A 24,868-nucleotide genomic window follows, 5' to 3' on the forward strand; every position below is an offset into this window, starting at 1 on the left:
ACGCTCCACTCCTGAACCATTTTTTTCTTCTCCTCTCCGATTCTAAAGCCAGGGGCACGCCAGCCATCGGCCCAATCACTTCTTTGTCTCAGTCGCCTAAGAGCCATTTACTGGGCACCCACTACTGTGTGCCAGGCACGGTGCAGGAGGGCAGAGACAAATCACGCCGAACCCCTGACCTCAGGGAGCTGACGGGTGAGAGGTGCATAAACAGAACTCCCAGCACACAGCACTGGACAAGAAATGAGCCACATCACAAGAGGAGGATGGAAGCAGGCCGCTGCTCGCTGGGATGCCTGGGAGGGCGTCCTAGAAACCACACAGAGGCTTGATCTGAACAAATGGAAATAAGAACGTGTAGAGGAAAGGTGGCTTTCTAGAAAGTAGAAATTCCATGCGCAGAGGCAGGCAGTCAGCCAACTGAGGGGCTTATGGCAGGAGAGCTACCTACTGCAGATGGAACATTCGTGTTCATGACTCACTCACTGGGTGCCCCCCACAGGCCAGCGTGGACGCCTGACAGACATTCTCTCCAATCCTTGCCACACCCCGCAGGGAAAGAATCTTTTCCCCCTAGGATACAGATGAAGAATCTGGAGCTCAGGGGTGGAGGAACAACTTGCCCAAGGTCACAGAGTTGTAAAGTAACAGAGCACAAATTCAAAACCTGGTCTCGGGCTCTACAGCGCAAGCCTTTCCTCCGTGTGCCACCAAAAGGAGTAGATAAAGAAGGTGTCTCTACCAGCAGGGCTCAGGAGATGGTTCAGTGACCATCTGCAAACACTTCTCAGAGTCCAGGGCAACGCTGTCACGGACTCCAGAAATTTCACGCCACAGCCGTGCCCATGCTTAGAGACTCCTTCCCATAATGTCCCACACCATCGTGGCCACCATGGCAGCATTTAGGGCCTTCCCGAACCTGGGCACTGGGGCAGCACCTGGCTCCCAGGGGTTCACATGCCACGGGGTGCTTGCTTGGGAAAGTAGGAGAAGATCACACAGCACAACCTACCAAAGCCCACAGGTCTGAGCCTCACCGCCATGAGCCTAGTGTCAGGAGTTCCTGCCTCAGGCCCTCCCCATACAGCCAGGCTTCTCGAGAGAGACAGAAGCTCTACCTGACACGACTCTCCGAACCCGGCACAGGGCAGTCTGCCTTCTGTAGCTCTATGTCCATCTGCTTATTTTCCCTGCATATCCCTCAAAATCTTTCCCCATAAACTCGACAGGAGTGATGCCAAATCTCCTCTGTTTTGGGAAGGAAAAGAGGCACAGAAGAGGGGAGGCTTCAAACAGGAGTGAAGTGTGACCCCGTCAGCAAACGAAGATGTGAGATCCAACCCAGCTACTGGATGAGCCGGTTTCCCCCTTCCATGAGGCAACTCCAGGATTTAGGGACATCACTTTGGTATCCTGTTCAAGAACAAAACCCAAGAGTCTGGGGTTCCACTACAAAAACACAGCCTGAGGATTGATCTCCCCACATCACATCCATGGATCAGCTTGTCTCACGACACACCTTGTATACACATGCACGCACACTCCTGGCCCTTTCTTTAGACCTCATGAAGTTTGCACCAAGGCTGGTACTGAAATTAGCTCCTTACATATAGCTGTGCAGGGCATGCCTTGGCCCATGCTTATAAATGTACTACACATTAGCAAGTGTAGCGCCTGGCTATCAGCTACCCAGATACTCTCATGAGATTTTTCCATGAATTCTTCAAAACTTTCCAGCCTGTGAATTTAAAGGGACTTTCCAGGCATTCTCTCACTCATTCTTAATGGTCTTACCCTACAGAAGAGGGAAGGAGTAACTTACATACAGGATGAGCACGTGAAGGCAGAGGGACGTCCTTCACTCATGCATCTGGCAAAAATGTACCGAGCAATTAGTTGATGTAGGCGCCATGCTGTGTGAAGTGCCTGGATAGAGAGCCGAAAACACATGGAACCTAACAGGAGGGCATGGACAAGCAAACTATTAAACCAGTGTTGGCCACGGCTAAAACCATGCCATCTACCCTGGTCCCAGCCTCCACACCAGCAGCAATGCACATTTCCCATAAGCCAGCATTCCTGGGCCGTTCAAACAGACTGCTAGAACATACTCATCAGTTCCTTCAGTACTTTTCCCCGCTGGAAGTGGTAGAAGATAAAGTAAGTACCCAATAGGTTAATAATACACAGTGCAATCTATTTCATGCTGAAGGAGGAGAAAAGAAGACAGAGATAAAATGGAACTTTTTCGAAGGGCTTCAAGTCCCTCCTCTTCGTCGGCGTCCAATCACTAGAAGGACACCAAAGTCCTGGGAATTCCCTAGCTCTTTCTGGCTCCACACACCAAGCTACTGAATCTGGATCCATCAGCTTTGTTAAGATCAAGGAGAGCAAAGAGGTACACGACCCTTCCACACCTCAAGCACACTGAGATAAGCAAGTGTGGTCCACACCTTAACCTACACAGCTCCCTCTTCCTAGTAGGCCCCTACCTGACCTCTTCTTCCAGCTCACCACTGCTCATCCTTAGTTGGAGGTTGGCTCTGCCCCCTCCAGCCACAGTGGCCACACAGCAAATGCTTACTGAATTAAAGAAAGCACCCCTGCTTTCTCTCCACCACCCTGCAAAAAATTGGTTTAGCATCTCCTATAAACTTTAGGAAGAAGCCCAAGTGGACTGCAACCCCTTCATCATCTGAAGCCCTCCACACTGGGGCCTGACCTGCCTTCCCTGCTCATAGAACCCACCCCTTCTTCTATGCTCCTCGGGCACACTCTTGTCCTCTGCCCCCACAAGGTCTGGTCTCAGTCTACATGGGAGTATGTCCTCCCACCGCTACCGGACAAGGAGCTCCCTATGGGCAGGTCCTCATGCCCAGGACACCCCCGGAGCTAAAGTCACAGCACATTGCAGACCCTCAGTAAGCACTATGGCTCTCATGGCTAGCAGGCCATACAGAATCAAGAGCCTCAGTGCCCGCCCAGTACCCCGTCTACACATTTCCATCTAATGTACTTTGTATTGCTTTATGACTGGGTCCTCCAGTTAGATTCACATGTTGGCCAGTTGAATCCCCCCCCATCTGACTGTCTCCTACCAAGAGGCACACAATCTCTTCTTAAAAGCCTCCACCAGGGGCGCCTGGGTGGCTCAGTCGGTTAAGCGGCTGCCTTCAGCTCAGGTCGTGATCCTGGGGTCCTGGGATTGAGCCCCACATCCGGGTCCCTGCTCAGTGGGGAGTCTGCTTCTCCCTCTCCATCTGCCTGCCACTCTGCCTACTTGTGTTCTCTCTCTCTCTGTCAAATAAATAAATAAAATATTAAAAAATAAATAAATAAATAAAAGCCTCCACCAGCCAGAAATGCCTGACCACCTGATGCAGTCCACCCCATTTTCTGATACCGCCTTCTATGTGTCCTTAAATATGGAGTTCAGTCTAACTCCATGGGCTTTTTGGTGAAATCCCTGGGAGTGGCAGGTGAGGGGGAAATCAACACAGAGCCAACTAGGGAAGCAGTGTCACAGGACAAATAAGACCATGGACTTTGAAATCAAGCAGAACTGGGTTCACACCCCAGCCGGCTACTCAGGGGAAGGCGTCCAACGTCCCAGGCCTTTGCTGGCTGTTAAAGGCCTAGAAGAAACATAAGGCAGGCAGAGTGCCTGGCCCAGTGAGCATTCCATACATGGCAGCCCTCTTGGTAACTAGGCTATTCCTGCTTCCCAGTCCAGCCGCCACATGATCAGAGGGCCAATCACACCCCGGGCCTCTCTACAACGTCTGTACGCCCTTCCATAGCATGTCTTTGCAACGCCTCGGCAAACAGCCCGTTCTGTTTGCCTCTGGCCGGCAGAACTGGAAGCAAGGGCTGACCAGGCTTCCCATTAAAATACCCTGGCCCTGAGGGCACAGTGAAAAATCGGAGAGAACAGTTTTGCTCCCGCCTTTAAGGGTGCTGTCCACCACTCTGCAAAGCTGCAGGAGGCCCCCAGATGCCGCGGCAGCTGCCTTGATCACCTGGAGTTGTCGACATTGCTCAAGCCCCTCGTCAGGGCCCCAAAATCAGGCACCAGGAGGGAGAGGAAAGGGAAGAATAGCACGTGACTTGGTGTGTGTTCCCTAGGCCCCCACTGCCAAGTCCCCCACCGCACTGTGGCACGTCTGCTTCAGCACACGGAGGACGAGGGTGCACCCTCCTCCCCAGCTTCTACTTCTTGCCCAGTGCTGTAGGCGGGCAAGCAGCACCAGGTCCCGGGAAGTGTGTCCGCAGGTAAAAGACACCGGATCCTGGCCCGGTTTGGCACTATAATCCAGGTGACCCTGGGAGGCTCAGTGAGCTCTTCGAGCCTCACTTTGCTCATCCACACAACAGGATACCCGCCAAGACTGTCGGTTCCTCACCGGGGTCGCCCGACAGAAACGCTTTGGGAAGTTTTTCTAAGTACTCATGATCAGGCCTGCATCTCAGAGATTCTGATTCAGGTATCCATTTTTTAAATTCCCTGGCTGATTCTGAAGGTTAACAATCAGCTGCCTTGGGGCACGTTGGTAGCTCAGTGGGCTAAATGTCGGACTCTTGATTTTGGCTCAGGTCATGATCTCAGGGGCCTGAGATCAAGCCCCGCATTGGGCTCCGCAATCAGCAGGGAGTCTTCTTGAGATTCTCTCACTTCCTCTTCCTCTGCCCCTCCCCCACCACATGCTCTCTCTCTAAAATAATAAAGAAATAAATCTTTAAAAAAAAAAAGGATCAGTGGTCTTTAAGATCCGCATGTCTCCTTCAGCTGAGACCATCGAGCCTCATTCTTGGGGGAACAACTGTAAAGAACTTGGCACAGGGCCTGGCACACAGTAGGTACTAATCAAACATTTGCTCCTTCTACCATCACCTCCATCTCCAGCCAGAAGCAATGGCAGCCACATGGGTTCCACAAGGCAAGATGGCAGCCAATGCCAAATCTGAAACAAACTGTACTAGCCCAGCAGGCCAGCTCCTGACTTAGTGAATACCCGAAGTCCATTCCCAGGAGGTTCCTACCCATGAAAACAATGGGGAGGGGATGCCTATAAAAAAATATATTCCCAAGAGAGCAGCGGTGAACTCTATAGAGTTCTGCTTCTCAAAACCTACCGTGCATACACATCACTTAAGATGCAGTTTCTGGGGTGGGGCTGAGATTCTTCTTTTTTAACAATTCCCAGGTAATGCTGATGGTATCGGCACAAAGAAACAAATCTTGAGTAGCAATGTCCTGACCATAGGCATTTTGAAGGGGTAAATTTGCACACAAATATACCAAGTGACCACCTAAGGACCACTCAGGCACTGTACGGGGCTGGAAAGAAATAGATAAAGAAAATGTGAAAAACAGACATCTCAGCAAATAGTCACAATAAAACATGCTTTAAATTCTATACCAGAGGCATGGGCATTCCAGCAAGAAACCATGAATACTATTTGGGCAGCACAAAACCAAAAACCCTGAGGAAGAGTAAGAAGGTAGCTAGTTAACCTTATGGAGGAAAACAATTCCAAACTAGTATGTACAGCATGGTCCCATTCTGGAGGCTAAAACCAGGTTGGCAAACTATCTGCATGACCCACTAGCCAGGAATGGTTTTTATATATTTTTAGAAGTTTTATTTAAAAAGAAGAAGAAGAATATGTGACAGAGACCATATGAGGCCAATGAGCCTAAAATATTTACTATCGGACCTTTACAGAAATTTTTGCCGATGCCCGGGCTAGAAAGGGAGATGCACACATGCAATTATACACCAAATTTCACATTGGTTTTTACAAGTAGCTACAGGTGGTTTTGATTTTCTTCCTTGTGCTTTCCCATATGTTCCTAATTTTCTTCAGCAACCATGAGTTATTCTGAAATTGAGGGTGAAAAAAGTTTGTGCCCTTTGAGCAAGCAATTTCATGTCCTACTAATCTACCTTGTAGTCAGAGGTACAGATAAAGAATTTTGTAAAAATGACATTCATCACACTGCCATTTATAATAATGAATAATTAGAAATTCAGATGTCAGCTATCCAACAAAAAATATTTTAAAATTACAGTATATTCTGAAGATGGAATAATACGCAGTCATCAAAAAGCACATGTATGAATAATTCCTAATGCCATGAGAAGGGGCTCGTGCTACTCTCTGGTGAAATGGCTATATATAAAACTGTATACACAGTAAGACATCAAGTCAGCAAAATGCAAATGTACAAAAAAGTAATGAAAGGAACTACTCAAGATCATTAAAAATAGTGCTTGTATCTAAATAGTAGATTGATGAATGATTCTCATTTCCTTATTTGGTTCTGCGTATTTGAAATATTTTACTATGAGCATATACTACTCTTGGAACAATACCACAGGCAATAAAACTTAGGTTTGTATTTTGCTTTCACTTCTTCCTGGGGGATTGAGAGGAGGTTCAAGAGGAGGAGAAATCTGTGCTGCATTTTGCAGGATGAGCAGGTGCTCATCAGACAGAAACAAAGGGCCCTCAGGACCAATGGGAAAGCACATGCTAAGACACATGGGTGTGCAAGGCAGTATGCCCAGGAACACACTCAGCACAGCTGAAGCACGGAATATGACTGGCAAGGGGCTGGCCGGAGACCATCCTGGAACCAGGGCAGGGTCAGATCATGGCAGGGTGGAGGTGTGCAGCAGGGCAAAGGATTTCCCCAGGGGCCATGGGAGATGGTGAGTGAGAAGGCAGGAGGCCAGCTGGGATGCTGGGGAGAGAATGCTTTCCCTAAAGTGGAGTCGGGGATTGCAGCGGCCCATGTGGAGCAGAGCCAGAAGAAAACTGGGAGCCTTTCACTCAGTTCCACTCACAAAACAGTTCTCCTAAAAATTCTCCGAACACAGCGGTGCACATATTTGTGCCTAGGAATAAAACTAATTGGGAAAATCAAACCAAAACGTTCTTACTGTCCCAAGCACGGCTAGGGGGGGCCATGCCGACTTCCTCCTTACAGCAGACCCAGCCAGCCCTCTGCATTGCTTCTGATGGGCAAGGCCCAGATGGAGGCAGAGGAGAACAAGGCCACAAGGGGCTGTTGTGATGGACCCAAGGCAGGATGAGGCTGGGCACTGAAGAGGAAGGGAAAGAAAGTCTCAGGGGGTGAGGAGGCTCAGATAAGAGAGGGCCAGGCCGGTCACTGCTCCAGCCAGAAGTCATGATCTCGGAGGAGAAAAGAGGCTGGAGAGCGGCTGCGCTAAGCCCCCCGCACGGCTGCATTCCTGGCAGCATGAGAGGTGGCGTTCCAGTAAACCAGAAGGAATGCTTCTGGCAAGAGACACTCAGACCTGCTCAAGAGGGCTTTAAATGGAAATATGAGAACAAGAGAGGAAAGTAGAAGTGTACAGCACGCACCAGGGAAACAAGTGTGTCCCAGATATGGGCCCCCCACAAGGGCGGGGGCCCTGGCATCCCAGCGGAAACCAAGGGAGACACACCGGACTGGACAACCCTCCCAGCCCTACGGGCACCAGGCTGAGACGGGAAATGAGCCGGAGGGCTGAGGCGGAATCTGGGAGGGGCTCAGTGCCATCCAAGGTACATGTGTGAGCCCAAGAGAAGCTTCCCTCTGAAGACAGCCCAAATTCGAAAGCCCGGGGGGGTGGTCAGCATGGTTCTGCAATTACAGGGGATGGGGAGGAGCGGGGCTATTGTAGGGCCCACGTCGGTGCATTCAAAATGTCTCTCTCTTTTTCTTCTCGGTGGCCAAACACATGGGCATGTCCTGAGAGCCTGATGGGCTCTCTCCACCACCCTGCCGCTGGGACACTTCCTCTGCGTATGGTACACACACCCACTACGTCACCCGCTGCCCCAATTTTGTTTGCATGTCTGTTTCCTGTGTAGACCACAGCCTCCTAGATGGCTGAACCGGGGCGTTATTTAGCCAGTCCCTGGAATGGCAGACAGTAACCATGGGGGCAACAGTGTCCCTCGCTAATGCACAAGGCGGCTACAAAATGCAACGCATCTGCAGGAATCTCCCTCTGACCGTCCAACAGTGTGACCTACAGTTAAGAGAAGCACAGAGGTAAATGGTTACTAGCAGTTTAACGCCAGCCAAGGAAGAGAAGTTTGATGCAGTGGGCAGAAAACAAATATTGGAAGGACGATGGTGTATTGTCTTGAGTTATGGTCTAAAGGAAAGGGAGATGCTGGGACCTTGGAAAAGCAAACAACAGCCATCCACCCCAAGGTGCTTAGAGTAGTCCCTGGGCAACCGAGACCAGCAAAGGTGAGAAGGGAGACAGGTGGTGGGCTTCACTGGCGTACAGTGTGAGGTGGGGAGCCAGGACAGCCAGAGAAAGGAGGAGGGGAGGGAAGGGAGGGGCTTGCAGAGCACAGGCATCTCCTGGGGGAAGGGGGGACACCAGGCTGTGGACAAACCTCCCACCGTGCCTCCCTCGCTCTCCCCAACCTCTCCCCATCGGTGATGTGAGCCGAATCCCCAGGTCTCTCTAAGCACAGGGAAACTCCATCCACAGCCCTGACACTTCTGTCCAAGGGACAGCACTCGAGCCTGCCTCCTCTCGCACTGGTGAACCGAGGGCGCTGCAGGGTCCCCCCATCCCAGCCCCCAGACCCAGCAGTGGTGATAGCTCCACTGTGAAAGGAGAAGAGTATGCGCTGGATGAGCCCAGCTGAGCAATATTTCCATGGGCTCTTAAACCCTGCACCCTCCCAGCATCCCTGACCTTCCGTGGGCAGCAGCTGACCTCCCACAGTCCTCCCTCAGCTGCAGCTCTGCATCTCTCATTCTTCTGCTCTTTGGTCTTCCCGGTGACAGGGACATCATGCACTGCTCCGGTGTCCCTTAAGCAACAAGGGCCTTCCCACGGACAAGTACAGTTGACCTTTGAACAATGCAGGGCTAAGGGGCACCAACCCCCACACAGTCAAAAATCTGTGCATAACTTTTAGCTTCCCCAAAACAGCCTACTGTTGACCAAAAGCCTTACTGATAATATAGAGTTGATTAACACATATTTCACAAGTTACATGTATCACACACTGTATTCTTACAACAAAGTAAGCTAGAGAAAAGAAAATCATAAGGAAAACACATTTACAGTACTGTGCTGTATTTATCAAAAAAAAAAAAAAAATCCTCAAAAAAGTGGACCTGAAATTCAAGCCTGTGTTATCAAGAGTCAACTGTATTTTAGGGGCGCCTGGGTGGCTCAGTTGGTTAAGCGACTGCCTTCGGCTCAGGTCATGATCCTGGAGTCCTGGGATCGAGTCCCGCATCGGGCTCCCTGCTCAGCAGGGAGTCTGCTTCTCCCTCTGACCCTCCCCCCTCTCGTGCTCTCTCTTCCATTCTCTCTCTCAATTAAATAAATAAAATCTTTAAAAAAAAAAAAAAAGAGTCAACTGTATTTTAGTCCTTAATCCAGACAGAATAGATAACATCAGCATCATCCCCATTTTACAGGTGAGAAAACTGAGGCTTGTGGGAGATCTTATCTTTATCTTCCCCAGGACCACCCCAACTTGTAGCCAGGCCTCTCCCAGACTGAACCAATCATGAAAGATAGCAATCATATGCAGTACCTTTCTAATCTAATCTTTTTGCTGCTCACTAAACCCAGCAACCAAGGTGTCAAGGTCAATCCTGAGTCTTATCACTCAGCTGGCTTATACCCTGAGTGTGCCTCAAGGCCCCAGTCCAAAGCAAATGCCATCACCCTAGCTAGAGTCCCCAGTCACACTCCAACACCAGTGCCTACCTCACCTCATCCTTCTGCCCCACCCCCCAACCCCCCATCCTGGAGGCTCTCCACTGACCCTGACACGGGAGTGATGACATCTCTCCTGGACTGTGGACAAGCCCCTCTCGAGGCAGGCAGGCTTAGTCAACCATCACTGGACCACCCCCAGGCCCGCTGCTCCTTCCAACACCGAGCCTCAGGCCACCCAGCGCCTTCTACTGGCCCCCTCCTCGGGTCCGCACCCACCCAAACCTGTACCTCGTACACAGATTTCCACATCTTCCCAATTTGCATCCTTCCTCTTGCTCCTCATGCTGCCCTATTACATAAACTAAGTCTACTTGCTTCAAATCACAGCTCAGAGAGGTCCAGTGACTTGCCCGAGACTGCACAGCTAATAAGTGACAAAGCCGGGACTTGAAAGCCAGTCCTCCAAACTAGAAGCCATGTGTTTGTTCCACGAAATCCCAGCTTCCCTCTACAAGACTCTGGAAGCCCCCTACTAGGAGAGCTCGGGCCCACGGTTATCCTCTTCAGTAATAATGAATGCAACCCACACTAACATTCAGAGTGGACACTGAGGGCCAGGTATGTGCTCAGCACTTTCCCTGCAGCCCCAGGAGGTGGTACCGTCCTCGTTGTTCAGATTAGAAAATGAATACGTGACCTAGTCAAGGTTCGAGTAGCTGACGCCCCTGCCTTCCGACCACCCCAGGGCTACACCACTTGCAGTTCCCATGCGATTCCTAGTGCACAGCAGTGGTCAAGATGGGGTTTCACTGAGCAAGAACACAGAGCTGGAGAGAGCTGAGTGGGAAGGCCTGAAAAAGAAGTCTGTGACCAGATCTGGCAACGCTGGTGAAACAGAGCTGTCACTCTGCAGGAGAACTAAAAATAGCCCAGTCCCGGACTATCTCTGGTGACAGGATGGAACATTCTGCAAGTCAGGATTCCTGGTTCTGACTCTAGCTTTCCTCCTATAAGCAGGGTGACTCTGGGCAAGTCTTTTCTACTCATCTCCAGGTCTCACTTCCCCATCTCTAAAACACCAACCAGTGGTTTGGACTAGCTCAGTGGTTCCCATCAGCCTCGGCACAGCCCGGGAGGCTGTCCGAATCCACGGGCGTGGGGGCGCGGAGCACACCCTCCAGGGTGCCTCTGGTCTCCTTTAGCTTTGAAGTGCCACACTACATGGTCTCTCTGATCCTTCCAGCACTGCTGCGCAGAGAACCTTTAGCTTCCCCAATTCAGCGCCATCAAACTCCTCCCGATTCTGCCACTCCGATTTCCACCTGGCATGAACGGAAGTCAGCTGGCTCTCTCATCTGGCCATGACTGATGCTTCCTCCTGTGATTAATACAGAAGGCCCCCAGAAACAGACAGTTTACTCCACTGCACTTCTTTTTCCCATTTACCACCTCAGCGGTATGCATTCTGTCACTATATTAAAAAATAAAAGTAAAAACATTAGCAAGGAAGCCCAACCAGGAGCACTGTGGCATCCTGGCACCATCTTTCAAAACACTGGAAAGGGCATTTATACCTAAGGCAAGTCAGTAAGAAACTGCCACATACTCTGAGAGACAGGGCCTTTCCAAACCTGGTGAGCTATCTCTTTAGTACAAAGCTGTCTGAAGGAATGAGAGAGCATTTGCTTTGAACACCGATGACATGTGCAGATGAAACAAACCATTTCTTCCTCAGTCCTTACATGTCAAAAGAAAAAGAAAAATTATAGACAAACCTTACAGGTATAAAAACACATCCCAAAGAATACCACTTTCTCTATGTAGACTATCAACAAATGGACCATTCATGGCTACAACCCTGAAATAGTGCCTGAAAGTCTACTGTAGAATGGATGGATGGATGGATGGATGGATGGATGGATGGGAGGGGGTGAATGGATGGGTGGGTGGGTAGGTTGATGGGTATGTGGATGGATGGGGGGCTAGGGGGATGGGTAGGTGCATGGAAGGATGGATGGATGGAAGGGCACCTTCTCAGGGCTGGCCCTGGGGGGTGTAGAGATGAGCAAGTTAAAATCCTATTCTAAAGGAACTAAGTTTGAGCATACTATGGGCAATGTCAAACCTGTCCATCTGTGCATCTGTCCATCCATTCGACAAGTGTTTGCCATATGTCTGCCAGATTCCAGACAGGAATGAATGTTGGGAGGAAGTGATTATTTCCTGCTTAGGGGCAAAAGGTGGAAAGCAAGGCCTGCTTCACGGAGGAGGTGCTGGACCTTGAAGATAAGCTCAAACAGGTGATGATGGCAGGGAACAGCAATCCAGACTGAGGAAATGCTGTGACAAAGGCAAGAGTGAGCGAAAGCAATGGAGATTAGGTTCCAAAAGTCAGTTGGTCCCATTCAACAACACCCTAAATGGATATATATGGAGACAAAGATGAGTGGTTGCCGGGTGTTGGGGTTGGAGGTAGGGAAGAACAGGCAGATGACAGGATTTTAAGGGCAGCAAAATACTCTGTATGAGATACAGTGGTAGATACATGTCATCACGCATTTGTCCAGACCCATAGAATGTACCACACCAAGAGTGAACCCTAACGTAAAGTACGGATTTTGGGTGATAATGAGGTGTCAGTTTAGGTTCCTCAACTGCAACACATACACCACTCTGGTGGGGAGTGTGGATAATGGGGGAGACTATGCGTGTGTATGGGGAAGGAGGGATATGAGAAATCTCTGTACCTCCCTCTCAATTTTGCTGTGAACCTAAAACCATTCTTAAAAAAATAAAGTCCTTAAAATTAAAAAAAAAAAATGTTTTAGGGATATAGAGTGGGCTTACATCTCCAGGATTCTCTCACTGCCTCCACTGCCCCAGCTTCTTCCTCCAGCCTCCCCGCTGAAGATGGCCTCCCTCCATCTCTCCTGGCACTGAGCACCACACCGCACCTGCTCTCCTCATCCGGCTTCCCAGCTCCCGTGCCTTCGCGGCTGCCTCCACCATGTCTTCCTCCTGGGTATCAGTGCCTGCTGCAGGCTTGACTATACTTACTATGCCATGTCTTTACACTACTGTTTTCTGTAATTTATAAAACACATACTGCCCACGAGTTTGTATTTTTAATTCCTGTAAGAAGTTTTGGGATCCAATTTGTGTGAAAGTCAGACTGCAACATAATGTAGTATTGTATGATAAAAGCCTCCAAGAATAAAAACAGACAGTATATCCTGCTTATCAGAAACTCAAACACTGGTTTCATTCCTGAGTGCCACAGATTTCTTTATGAATGACTGTTCTTTGTTTTGCCGCGATTTGTCCCAGTCCTCTGGAAATACGTCCTAAGGATAAAGTTTCCTAATTTTCAAGGCTTCTTTTTCCAAATATTTATTGAGAACCTACTGTGTTTCAGGCTACACTCTAAGTTAGCACCTTGGCTCACTTAATTATCACAAGGTAAAATTGTGATACTTTGTGAGCATTGAGTACTGTGAGGTTTCACTGACCACTGAACCCACTTTACAGAAAAGGAGTCCCTGACTATTGCTCACTCATCCATTCAACGACAGGGACAGGATCAGGGCCTTGCCATGATCCTTTCTTGACCTTCTCCAGGCTCCCAGCTCTGCCCAGCATTGTCACTCTCCATTTAGGGGCCTCAGTCTCCTCCCCCAAAAACAAGGCTGTACTGTGGGGATATTTAAGCCCTGCTTCGTCAGAGCTCCTTCAAATCAAAGAAGCAGAAAAGGGCAACGAAGGTGGGTCCCACTTGGCCCCATGTCATCCACAGCTGCTCCAGTTTCTTTGTTCAACGTTAGAAGTTCCAACAGGCTGGTCTGTCAAGAATCCTTCCCTCGCTATTAAAAGATGTAAGCTTTAAAGCCACTCTAGGCGAGGGAGATGCGACAACCAAAGGCAATGTGTTACCGTGGACTGCATCCTGGAGAAGAGGATAGGATGTTAATGGGAAAACTGCCGAAATCCAGAGTTTGGAGTTTAGTTAATAGCAATGTACCCATGTCAGTTTCTTAGTTTGGACAAATGGCCCATGGTGATGCAAGACACCAAAAATAAGAAAAACTGGATGACAGGTGGATGGAAATTCTCTGTACAATCTTTACAACTTTTCTGTAAACTTAAAACTATTCCAAAATTAACAGTTTATTTAAAAAGATGATGGGGGTGGGGGGCCTAGCTGGCTCAGTCAGAAGAATGTGCTACTCTTGATCTCAAGGTCATGAGTTCGAGCCCCATGTTGAGTGTAGAGATAACTTAAAAATAAAATCTTAAAAAAAAGTGACCCCCCCAAAAAAATCCACTCATCTCTAATACCTTCTCCAAATCACAATTTTCTGACTGTAAGGATAACACATAGAAACAGTGGCTAATATTTAACGGGTACTTAGCATGTGTCAGGTTCTGTTCTAAGGGTTTGATATGTATTAACTCATTTAATCCTCACAACAAGGAAACAGATAATTTTGTTATTCCCATTTTATGGATGAGGCCACAGAGGCCTAGACAGATGAAGGAACAAGTCGGGGTATTAACGGTAGAGATAGGACACAGTCTAGCTCCAGGGCCCATGCTCTCAAGCACTATGCAGATCAAAGCTTTCCAAATGCTTCTGAATTTTTCAAGAAGGCTATAATAACTGGGGAAATCCAAAGGACTAATCACAAAGACCAAAAGGTGAGTTTCATGTTTAATACAAAGAGGAAGCTAAAGAACTCTCAAGGTAAATTCCTACCTTTTGAAAATCTTTCCAGGAGTGGAACCCAACCTCATGGCCGTTATCAATGCCCTCTCTACATGTGAACAACTTCTCTGGACTTCTGCTGTGTCCTGTGCTCTCAGCCACATCGTTCTAGATGATCTGTACCACCAGCCCACGGGTCTGCCACTTACCGGGCTGCCTAAGCACATTTTTTCGCTGAAGTGTCTGTCCAGGTGGATGGTGAAATGAAACATGCAAGCTGCCTTCTCTTCTTTTTTAAAAAAGATTTTATTTAGTTATTTGAGAGAGAGAGGGAAAGTGCGTGCACAAACGAGGCAGGGGGCAGAGCAAGAGGGAGAAGCAGACTCCCCGCTGAGCAGGAAGCCCAACTTAGAGGCTCGATTCCAGGACCCGGAGATCATGACGTAAGCCGAATTCAGATACTTAAGTGACTGAGCCCCCCAGCGCCCTTCAAGCTGCCTTTCCAAGGTGAGCAAAACAAGTTTCAGCTCCCCAGGTAACCAGCTTTCCTAGATTCCCTGGAATCCATGCTGAAAACCCAGGAGTGCATTGCCCCATTCTCTCTCTAAAATAAATAAAGAAAATCTTTTTTAAAAAGAAGAGGAAGAAAAGAAATACAACCCAGTTCTCCCCATTCCTTGCCTATGCCCCTTTCCATACAGAAATGGATAACAGGTGCATACTGAAAGAGCACAGCCTGGGGTCAGATCTCCATGACACCGTGGACCGGATTCGTAGATTGTCCTCCACTTTATCTAGCGTGTTCCAACTGCTGGTTGCGACTGCCAATGAGAAAACTGGTGGCATCATTTTAAATGAAACAGATGACTTTTCAGGAAGAATATAAAAAGGTAGCTGGCCTCAGATGAAAATGATGAAACAAAAGGGTAAGAAGGAAAAATGAAGACAGGTGATTCATCAGAATAAGGGAAGCTGGAAGGGAAGGTGGAGAAAGGGCATGTGATGGGGTACATGGACATGAGACCTGCTGGAATGAAGTTAGCCATGAAGGAGCCCTGACTCACTCCTGGGAGAGACTAGGATTCACAGACAGAGGCTCTGCCCTAGACAAGGTGTCAGAACACCTTACAGAAGTGATGGCTTCTGCAGATGGGCAGTCACTCAATTGGAACAAGGCCTAAAGCAGAGTTCTGCACCAAAAACCCTGCTGCCTCTTACCTCTCCAGATTTAGGCTATAACGGAAATTGTCTAAGCTGTGTCCACGGGTTAAGGGCGTCTCAACCAAACCAGTCATGTTCAAATTTCACCGTTGCCCTGTTCCTGGTAACTCCTGACAATCCCCCAGGCCCCCGCTACTTACACAACTGTCCCTCCTTCAGGAACCCAGCCCTCCTGCTCTGATTTCACACCCTCAACCCTGGCCACATGTCTCTACGTCTGAAATCCACCACTGTGTCAGCGTGCTTTTCCTACGCAGCACAACTTCCAACCCTGTGTCAGAGTTGAAGGTGCATGCCTGAGTACCCCTCCCAGGCTCAGACACTACAGACAGGCCCCATGGCTCACAGTAGCTCTTCCCAAAGCACACTGGAACACTAAGCCTAAGAAATGTCCTAGGGGGATTTAAAAAAAAAAAAAAAAAGGAGGAAGAGGGTAGTGATTCAGGGACTCTCTGATCAAGCAACTTTGAGAAACAAACATCACGGTGTGCATTAGGTTGCTAAAGGCTCAGAGAGTCCCATGGCAAAGGTACCCATTTAATTTTGTTTAACTTGGACTTTACCAAACTTACTTGGCTAGAGGACCTTTTTCTCACAGAACAGTACTAAGACTTCGGGAAACAGTACCTCACAGAATCACATTATTCTAAGGCACTTCAGCATCTTGTCCAATATTTATTCTACTACACCTCTCCTACTAGACTGTGTGTCTTCTTGAAAAGCAAGGACCTTTTCCAAATCATTGACACACAGCAAAGAGCTTTATAAGCTGTAGGTCAATAAATATGTGCTAAATGAATGCACTAAACCCAATCATCTCATTTTTAAGATGAGAAAATAAAGCCAAATATGTCAACATAACTTCCTCTAGATCTTCCTAAGTATCTACAAGAATGTCTTGCATGAAGAAGGTGCTCAGTAATTCCTGAAGAATGGAACAGAACAGAGTAGATGGAACAGAAGCTCCTCAGCTCTGCCCTAAGCCAGAAGTCCCCATAACACAATGGACTCCTACTTCTTTCCCTTCTCCTTTGCCCAAGTTGGTGCCAACCAGAAGAAAATGAGGCTGGCAAATCAGAAGAGGAAAGCCATGGGAAAACTCAAGGCCCTTTGGGGTGGGAGGTAGGGAAATGGTGTTTGCAGACTGATGGGGATAAACAAGACCTGTCTGTATCTAATTTAGACTTAATAAGATAGTTTGCTGAATGTTAATTAAATACTCAGTGGTTGTTACCAACTGTGGTGATTAACTTAATTTTGAATTAAATAAGCAATAAATGCTTAACTGAAGTTGTATTAAATTTTACCCAGCAAGTAAGGAATATGAGGCTCTTAATTGACTTTAAACAAGATAGTTATGGCAAGTTAGTTGAATTTTTATTACCTGAAGATAACTGCCTTATTAAATCTAAATTGACCATTTTATTTGATAGAGAAATATGTCATCTGTTATTTCCATTTACCAAAAACATGTCCAAAAAGGTTCACACTTGTTCCAAACTGCCTGGATTGGGGTTATTTTGTTTTCTAGCCCTGCTTTAAAGATTGTCTATTTATCTGAGAGAGAGAGAGAGAGAGAGAGTAAGAGAGCCAGGGGCAGCAGAGGGAAAGAATCCCAAACGGACTCCGGGCTGAGCATGGAGCCTGACACAGGGCTCGATCTTAGGACCCTAAGATCATGACCTGAGCCGAAATCAAGAGTCAGATGCTTAACCAACTGAGCCACCCAGGCGCCTTTAATAATAAGTTTATTCATTTAAGAATGAATGTAAATATAAGAGGCAGAGAAGTCTAGGAAGGAGTTTACATATATAAGATTGAAGTGATCATATTTTCTAAACCAAAAACCAGGTCTCTGCTTTCTCAACATAGCTACAGTTTGGGGCTGTTGTGTAGGTGTCACAATTCTGAAATTTCCAGGATGTTTCCATGGCTTAAAAGGCGACTGATCTAAAACGTATGAAATCACAGTAAAAATAAATGGTTGGCTCCAATACTGAGCACACTGTATGGTGCTGGGTAATTAGCCTCACTCTTCCAGAGGCCCCAGCTACCGCACATGTTAAATGAGGAGGTTGGATTGCAGATTACGGACTTTATTCACTATGTTTTTCTTTGTAGTATGTGTAGTCCCTGGAATAGTGCCTGGCGTAGGGTAGGTGCTCAATAAACACTGACTGAATGAATGAATAAAGAGCAGGCAACACAAAACGCTAAACATTGGACGCCTGGGTGGCTCAGCTGGTTAAGTGTCTGCCTTTGGCTCAGGTCATGATCCCAGGGTCCGGGAATCGAGCTCCAAGTTGGGCTCCCTGCTCAGTGGGGAGTCTGCTTCTCCCTCTCCCTCTGTCTGCCGCTCTGCCTACTTGTGCTCTCTCTCTCTGTCAAATACATAAATAAAATCTTAAAAAAAAAAAAAAACACTAAAAAAATAAATAAATAATAAAAACAATGCTAAACACTTCTAGCTCCTTCATACCAAGCTTCTCCAGCCCACTTAAATACTGCTATTTGACAATTCACACAAGGGAAAAACACACTCTAAACCACTACATGGGAAATTTTTTCAGTAATTAAAGGAATGCAAATTAAAACAATAACGAAATACCATTTCTTACATATGAACTTAGCAAAGACAAATGCAAGTTATAAAATTAAATCCTGGTGAGGATAGAAACAAGGAGAGTCCCACACCGCTAAGGACTCTGCTAGAGGCTGTGTGGCAACTGGGATGAAAAGTATGAGAGATACTTAGTATTTTGTGTCAATCATCTTCCTTCAAAAGTTGGAAGGAAGCCAATAAGGTCTCCCTGCTATGGGTCATGCACTACAGGGAAATGATCTTGGTCATTTTACCATCTGGTGGGCTGACAGAAAGTGGACAGAGATAACACTTTTCAGCAGGTACCACTTGGCAGGCTTTGCTGCTTTACTACATTGACCACAGAATTCCTTGCACAACCACATTACGTGGAAGGCACTGTTATCCCCTTTCACAGAGGAGACTAAGTAACCAGTACAAGGTTATCATGACTAACAAGTGGCAGAGCCATGATGTGAACCCAAAGCTGCCTCTCCAACCATCCAGGCATTTGCTACTACATCACAGAGGAGATAAGAAATATATTCATAAAAACACATAACGCAAAGGACAAAATGGCAACCGCTGTCAGGGATAAGTGGAAGTGACAAAGAAAGAGTTGTCTTTAGGAAATAATTTAGAAGGAAGTGAGAGCTATTTGTCCACTGATGTTTACACTGCACTTTTTAATATATCGAATTGCATTTAATGTTTTTAAAACTGAAAACTATCCTACTGTCCACAGAGGTAACGTTTAAAGCAGGATTTGTTAATTTCAACAACTCTTTCGTTATGTGAAAGATAAATATAGGGGCGCCTGGGTGGCTCAGTTGGTTCGCCATCTGCCTTCGGCTCAGGTCATGATCTCAGGGTCCTGCGATCAAGCCCCGCATCAGGCTCCCTGCTCAGCAGGGAGCCTGCTTCTCCCTCTCCCTCTGCCTATTTCTCTGCCTACTTGTGCGGGCTCTCTCTGTCAAATAAATAAATGAAATCTTAAAAAAAAAAAAAGGATAAATATAAAGCCCAGGTAAAAAAAAAAAAAAGTAAGACTTCTTTATAATAATATTAAGTGGGAATATTGTACACATATAAAAAAGTGGACACACAATTTGGGGGGGTTAAGATTAGGGTTATGGTCTCGTAAGAGGGAAGAGACAGGTTTCAGGTGAAAGAGTTTTGGTAGGAGGTATTTTGGTATTTTTTTTTAAGGAATTGAGTAAATGTATTCTAAATGAGTTCTTTTTGTCTTTTGATAACAGACTGATTGATGTTTACATGAGTTCAATTTGGTTTTTTCATTACTAAACATTCTTAAAACTCAAGTTCTCATTTATTACTTTGTTTATATAATTCACTCGTTCATATGTTCATTCAACAAACACTTATTAAATTCTTGCCACACATCAGGATCCACGATGGATATGAATATAAACAGAAGTTAGAGCTTGTCTCAGGGATCTGCACAGGCTAGAACAGGAAGAATCTGAAATGGTGCTGACAGAAAACTCCAGTTGAAGTCCTGGTTCAACAGCCAACTAGCCTGGGCCCCTGGAAAGTCATTTAATCTTTCTCTGTTCACATTCCTAATCAGTAAAACTTAGTAAATAACTACCCACAGCACTGTTATGAGGATTTGCCTGTACTTCATAGGAAAACACATGATTCATTGTAAAGCACTATAAAAATGGCAACTGGTAGAAAGTCATAACCATATTCCATCTTGATCAGGATCATGCAGGCCAGTCTAGGCCCTAAAGATCTCCTTGGTGGGTATCAACCTACCGGCATCAAAATGGTCGATACTCTGCGTGAACTACAGCCCACCATTCGTAGTGCCTCATCATCCATTTTCAACTTTCTCTGCCATTGATCCAATTTAGCTAAGAGCATCCTGAGAAGCCAAATGGACAGAGGCCCCCCAGGTAAGATGGTTACAAGCATCTATTCGGAGGAAGGAAGGGAGAGGGGGAGGGAAAAGGGAAGGGAGGAGGGGGAGGGAAAGGAGGGAGAAGGGATAAGAAAAAAGAAGTCAGGTTTGGCCAACCTCAAAACCATTCTACATCAAATCTTCAATCAATACCTGAGTTTTCACTAACATTCCAATCAACCACTGCTTGAATATCTCCAGTGATTAGAGATTCGATAACTCTAGAAAGAACCAATTCCATTCAGAATTAAGAGATTTCATGGAATGCTTAAAAGATAAAAAGGGATAGAGATCTTCTGCTCGACAAACAGCTATCTCAACAGCCATGCACTCTGTCACCTTTCTACAGACCCTGAGCAAGGATGGAACCAGGGCTGTGGACTTCGCACATTTCACTTGCTCAGGGTCTGGGTTTCTTCTTGTTTAAACGAGAAGATTGGGTGACATCATTTAACCTGTGAAACCTCCCCCATGTCCATGGCCTTGACCCAAACTCAGCTTCCCTTTGGCTTTTGCCTGGGCTATTACAGTACATGTTGCCATCTCTAGTACCCTCCCTCCTCATCCAGCACACCATAACCAAAGATGTTCCTAAAACACAGAGCCCCTGACTTGATTCTCCTTTCATAGTGCAGCCTCAACTCCTTAGCAATTGAGACCTTTCTCCATCTCAGCCCCACCCCGTCTTTTCACCCTCATTGCCCTGGCCTCTGTACTATGCAGTCCATTTCCAGTGACTCCAATTTTCCAAGGCACTGTGTACTCTCTCACCTCTGTGTTTCTGCCATGTGATTTCCCTTACTTAACCACCCTCTGCTCTTCCTGCCCACCAAATTCCCACTCATCCTTCCAAGCCCAATTAAATGACAGTCTCTTCATCGGTGAAGTTTCCCCCAGGTCCCTAGAGTTAGTCACCATCCAATCAGAGCCACCAGATAGTTCTTGCATGCATTTTCCATCCCCAAAACTCAGACCAGAATCACACTCATTCATTCACAGGTACGTCCGGCACATGGTGTGGAATGAATGAGTACAGGTGCATCAGATCAATGGACAAATGTACCTTTAGGGTCCTGCCCCACTGTCATTACTGGAACCCTAGGATTCCCCAAGTGAAGAAGCTGCGAGGCCGTGGCCAGGAAGAGAGGTTTCCGGGTTGGAAATGACCAGACATCTGGAAAGCTGACCTACCTTTCACCTCATTCTAAAAAAAGGTTCTGCTTACCCTCCAGTTCCCTTCCGTTTGCCTTTCCCACGAGTCAGTGCACCCACACTCCGCCCTGTTGGTGGCAACTCCCTGCTGCACTTCTTGCAAATGATTCGTTTTCATACCAAACAAGACAAAAGTTCCAGGTGCCAACTAAGTTTTGTTTTTCTTCCTGGGAACTGAACAAGAGCCATCTTCAGTGGAAACTCATTAGGAAGAATAAAGGCAGGTTACTCTGGTGACTTCTTGGCACAGAATTTAGTACCACACTGGGCTTCCACAGTGATCCTTGAGATCATTATCAAGATGACCCAATGAATGGAAAAAGAAACGACTCAAAAACCTAGCTCGAGTAGACACACAGACAGGGAATCAATCTTATTTCTTTAGATTTAGTAGCCAGAGCAATTTTAGCTGCCCCACTGTGTCCTGGACTGAGCCTTCCTGTCCTTCAACGTCTAACCTGAGAACCAGCCCTTCCAACGAACTCCCATACCCATTCCAGTGCACGGGCACACCCCGTCTGTCCCCTACTGCACCCCTCTTGTGGTGGCACCTTCTTACATTCTGACAGGCATGAACATGTTTTCATCAACCCTGACCAACCCTATGTGCCTACAACCTTGACAACCTCTTCCAACATCCTCAAACTTTACCTGACAAAAGTAGTTCACCAACGTTTCTTGAGCGTGTAGCATCTCCTCTACCAAAAATAGTGGGTGTTTGTTGAGTCATTACGACAGGCCTAGCCTTATGCTCGCTTTTTGCACGACCTCCCTCGAAACTCACCTACAAGTGGGACAACCATACCGTCTATCCTCCAAATCAGAACGCCTTTGGGAGTGAAAGGGGTCGCTATCAGGCCTGCACTGGGACATGGACATAAACCAGGGCTGTGCTGAGCAGACCAGAGAGTGGGGTCCCTCTACCTGTTGGCCAAATAGGGTTGCTACAGCCACCTTTACAGACAAGAAAACTGAGGCTCACATTAAAGTCAGGAATCCCTTAACATCCACCAAGTGGTCTTCTAAAGATGCCAAAAACTCACACTACATACGCCCACAGCCATCTTCTAAGGGGGTCGGGCCCTCTACCTCCCAAAGCCCTTGGACGTGGCAGCTGATCTGCTGGTTAATGGCCTGAGTGACGAAGGAATGCTAACAATGGCTATGGCAGGAAAAGTGCCCATACTGGGGGTGGAACAAGGCCAAAACACACTCCTTGAAGGTCAGTGAAATCACCCCACCCTGTCCTGATCCTCTCGCTGACCTGCGCCTCGAAAGGTTCCCACACAAGCTTCGGAGGGAGGACTGGAGCCACCCCTCCATACCAGCTTTCCATTTTAACCACGGGGGGCTTTGAAGTGAGGCCATGACACAAGCAATTACTGCAACAGAAGCCAGCCCTGCAGGGCTGAGAGGCACAGACAGCAGACGAACAAATCCCATGAGAGAGTGGGACGGCTGCAAGGGAAGAGGGGCCATTGCACAGCCTGGAAGCACCGTGGCTATCGTCGGCACTCAGCCCCCTTTGCAGGGCGCGCTGTTCTCCACACTGAGGCCCTCGTGGATAAGAAGTCTGAAAATGTGGAAGTCAGTAGAGCAAGTCCCGCCTGCGACCACCCCAGGGAGCACTCTCCAGTAAGTGGTACAGCTACGATTCAAACTTGGAGCGGTGTCTGGGTCTACACCCCACCAACTCCACCAGTAGGCAAGGGATCATCACCGTGTGCCGGACCCCACGCTCGGGCCCAGAAACTGCCCCACTGCACGCTGCATTATAGTTTATAAAGCACTGTTAGGGAAATTCCTCCGGTCCTCCCAAATGCATTGTGATAGATCTCTATTTGAAGGTAACTGAAGCTCAGGCATGTTCCAGAACTTGCTTAAGACCACAGCACTAGTGGGTGGCTCAAACAGAGGTCTTAGCTTTTCGTATACCAAAAACGTTCAGTGATGGTGCCGCCAAAATGATAGCCCAGACCCTCAGGGCTGGGGGTCTCCAACCTGATTCTCGGTTGCCTTCCAAAATCACAGACACAGGCAGCAAATACGAATTAGCACAGAGTGAAATAATACTAATGGTTTCTTGCCTGTGTATAGGGCCTGCTAAGAACGTGCCCGTCAATGTCAATTTCTCATGCTTACCTGCAAAAGTTAAGGAGCAGGACTAGAGCTTTGGAGATGGGAGCCTGACTCTCATTCTGCCAGTTAAAGCGGAGCACCCCATGGGAAGGTTCTTCACCCCTGAGCTCTTGCCCACACTCTGCAGATATAACTAATCCTGCTAACCCATCTCTTGGATTGCAATTGGGAGCTCAGTAATAAAAACGATTGTAAAATGCATCTCCGCCACATAAAAAGTGCTACAAAGGCAATGCAATACTAATGGGTTCTGTGAGATGGGTTTTGATGGGTAGGTTTAACAGGGAAGGAAAAAAACAAAAGGATCTACCCTGTAATGGACCTAATACTGGCAGCCTCAAAACCTTTACGCAAGCAAAAGTAAGTAAAATTGAAAGGGGACGGGTAGAGCTGGGGCTGGGGGCTTCAAGAAGCAGTGAAGTTATCATGCAGTCAGAACCTTGGTTCTTGCAAAAAAAAAAAAAAGGGAAGGGCATAAATGGCAGTAAAAAGAAATCAATCCCCAACCACACACACACTCAAACTGAACCATCTTGATCACTTTGTCTCAAAGTGCAAAGTACAAGGTTCAAGCCCAGTAACAGTGATCTCCAAGTTATATTCCCTCCCAAATTCTTCAAAGCAAAGCCATGGGGGGGCGGGGCAGGGGAAGTAGGGCAGAGAAGGAATGTGTCAGGCCTGGCTCAGCAGAAACAGAAGCAAAAACACCTTTGAAATACAATAAAAATTAAAAAAAAAAAAAAACACCTTTGAAAGAGATCTGGCCTGGGCGTATGGGGTGTGGCCCAACTCCAGCTCAGCTGACAAGGATGTGACAGAGCAGTGTGTCCCTTTCCCAGGGCCTCGGTTTCCTCACCTGTACAAAGAAGAATCCGGTTGCCCTAGCACCAAGGCCCAGCCCACATTTCTAAGGCAGGAACTGGCTGCCCGATGAAGCTTCTTCGACTTCCTATACGCTTTGGTCACATAAGAGTTTTTTCCAGCCAAGGCTGATAAGCTGGCAAATATTTAGAAGGACAAGAGTAGGAACTTAGCTGCCTGATATGCTTCTAACAGCAAACAGCTCCGGACATCCGTTTTTCCCCTCTCTTCTCTGCCAGACTGGTGCAGGCCCACTATCACCCACCCTGGAACTGATCAGCAGCCTCCTAAAGGGGCTCCCTGCCTCTGCACTTGATCTGCTACCACTCTGCTCTCTGAAACACGGATCCACCAAAACCCTTCTTTGCTCAAAAAGTAACAAAAGCCCTCCTGCCCTCCACAACTGCCATCATCCTTACTCTTCCTGGCAGCCCTTTCCCGCCTAACCCTCCCGAGCCAGCCCCATCTTTCACCCCTCGAGTTCCACACACACACTTCCATTCACCATA

General features: G+C 47.4%; 1 protein-coding gene across 4 annotated transcripts in view; it reads right to left on the reverse strand.

The window, feature by feature from the left end:
- Positions 1–24,868, reverse strand: part of LPP (LIM domain containing preferred translocation partner in lipoma) — a 654,872-nt gene that overhangs the window by 624,004 nt on the left and 6,000 nt on the right. The window contains exon 1 of one of the 4 annotated variants that reach the window (XM_078068087.1): positions 1,823–1,942. The exons of the other annotated variants lie outside the window; for them this stretch is intronic. The gene's annotated coding sequence lies outside the window, so the exon portion shown is untranslated. Of the gene's footprint in view, positions 1–1,822; positions 1,943–24,868 lie in introns of those variants that run through there. 4 annotated transcript variants of the gene reach the window in all.

The sequence above is a fragment of the Halichoerus grypus genome, chromosome 1 (genome assembly GCF_964656455.1).
Source record: "Halichoerus grypus chromosome 1, mHalGry1.hap1.1, whole genome shotgun sequence".
NCBI lineage: Eukaryota > Metazoa > Chordata > Mammalia > Carnivora > Phocidae > Halichoerus > Halichoerus grypus.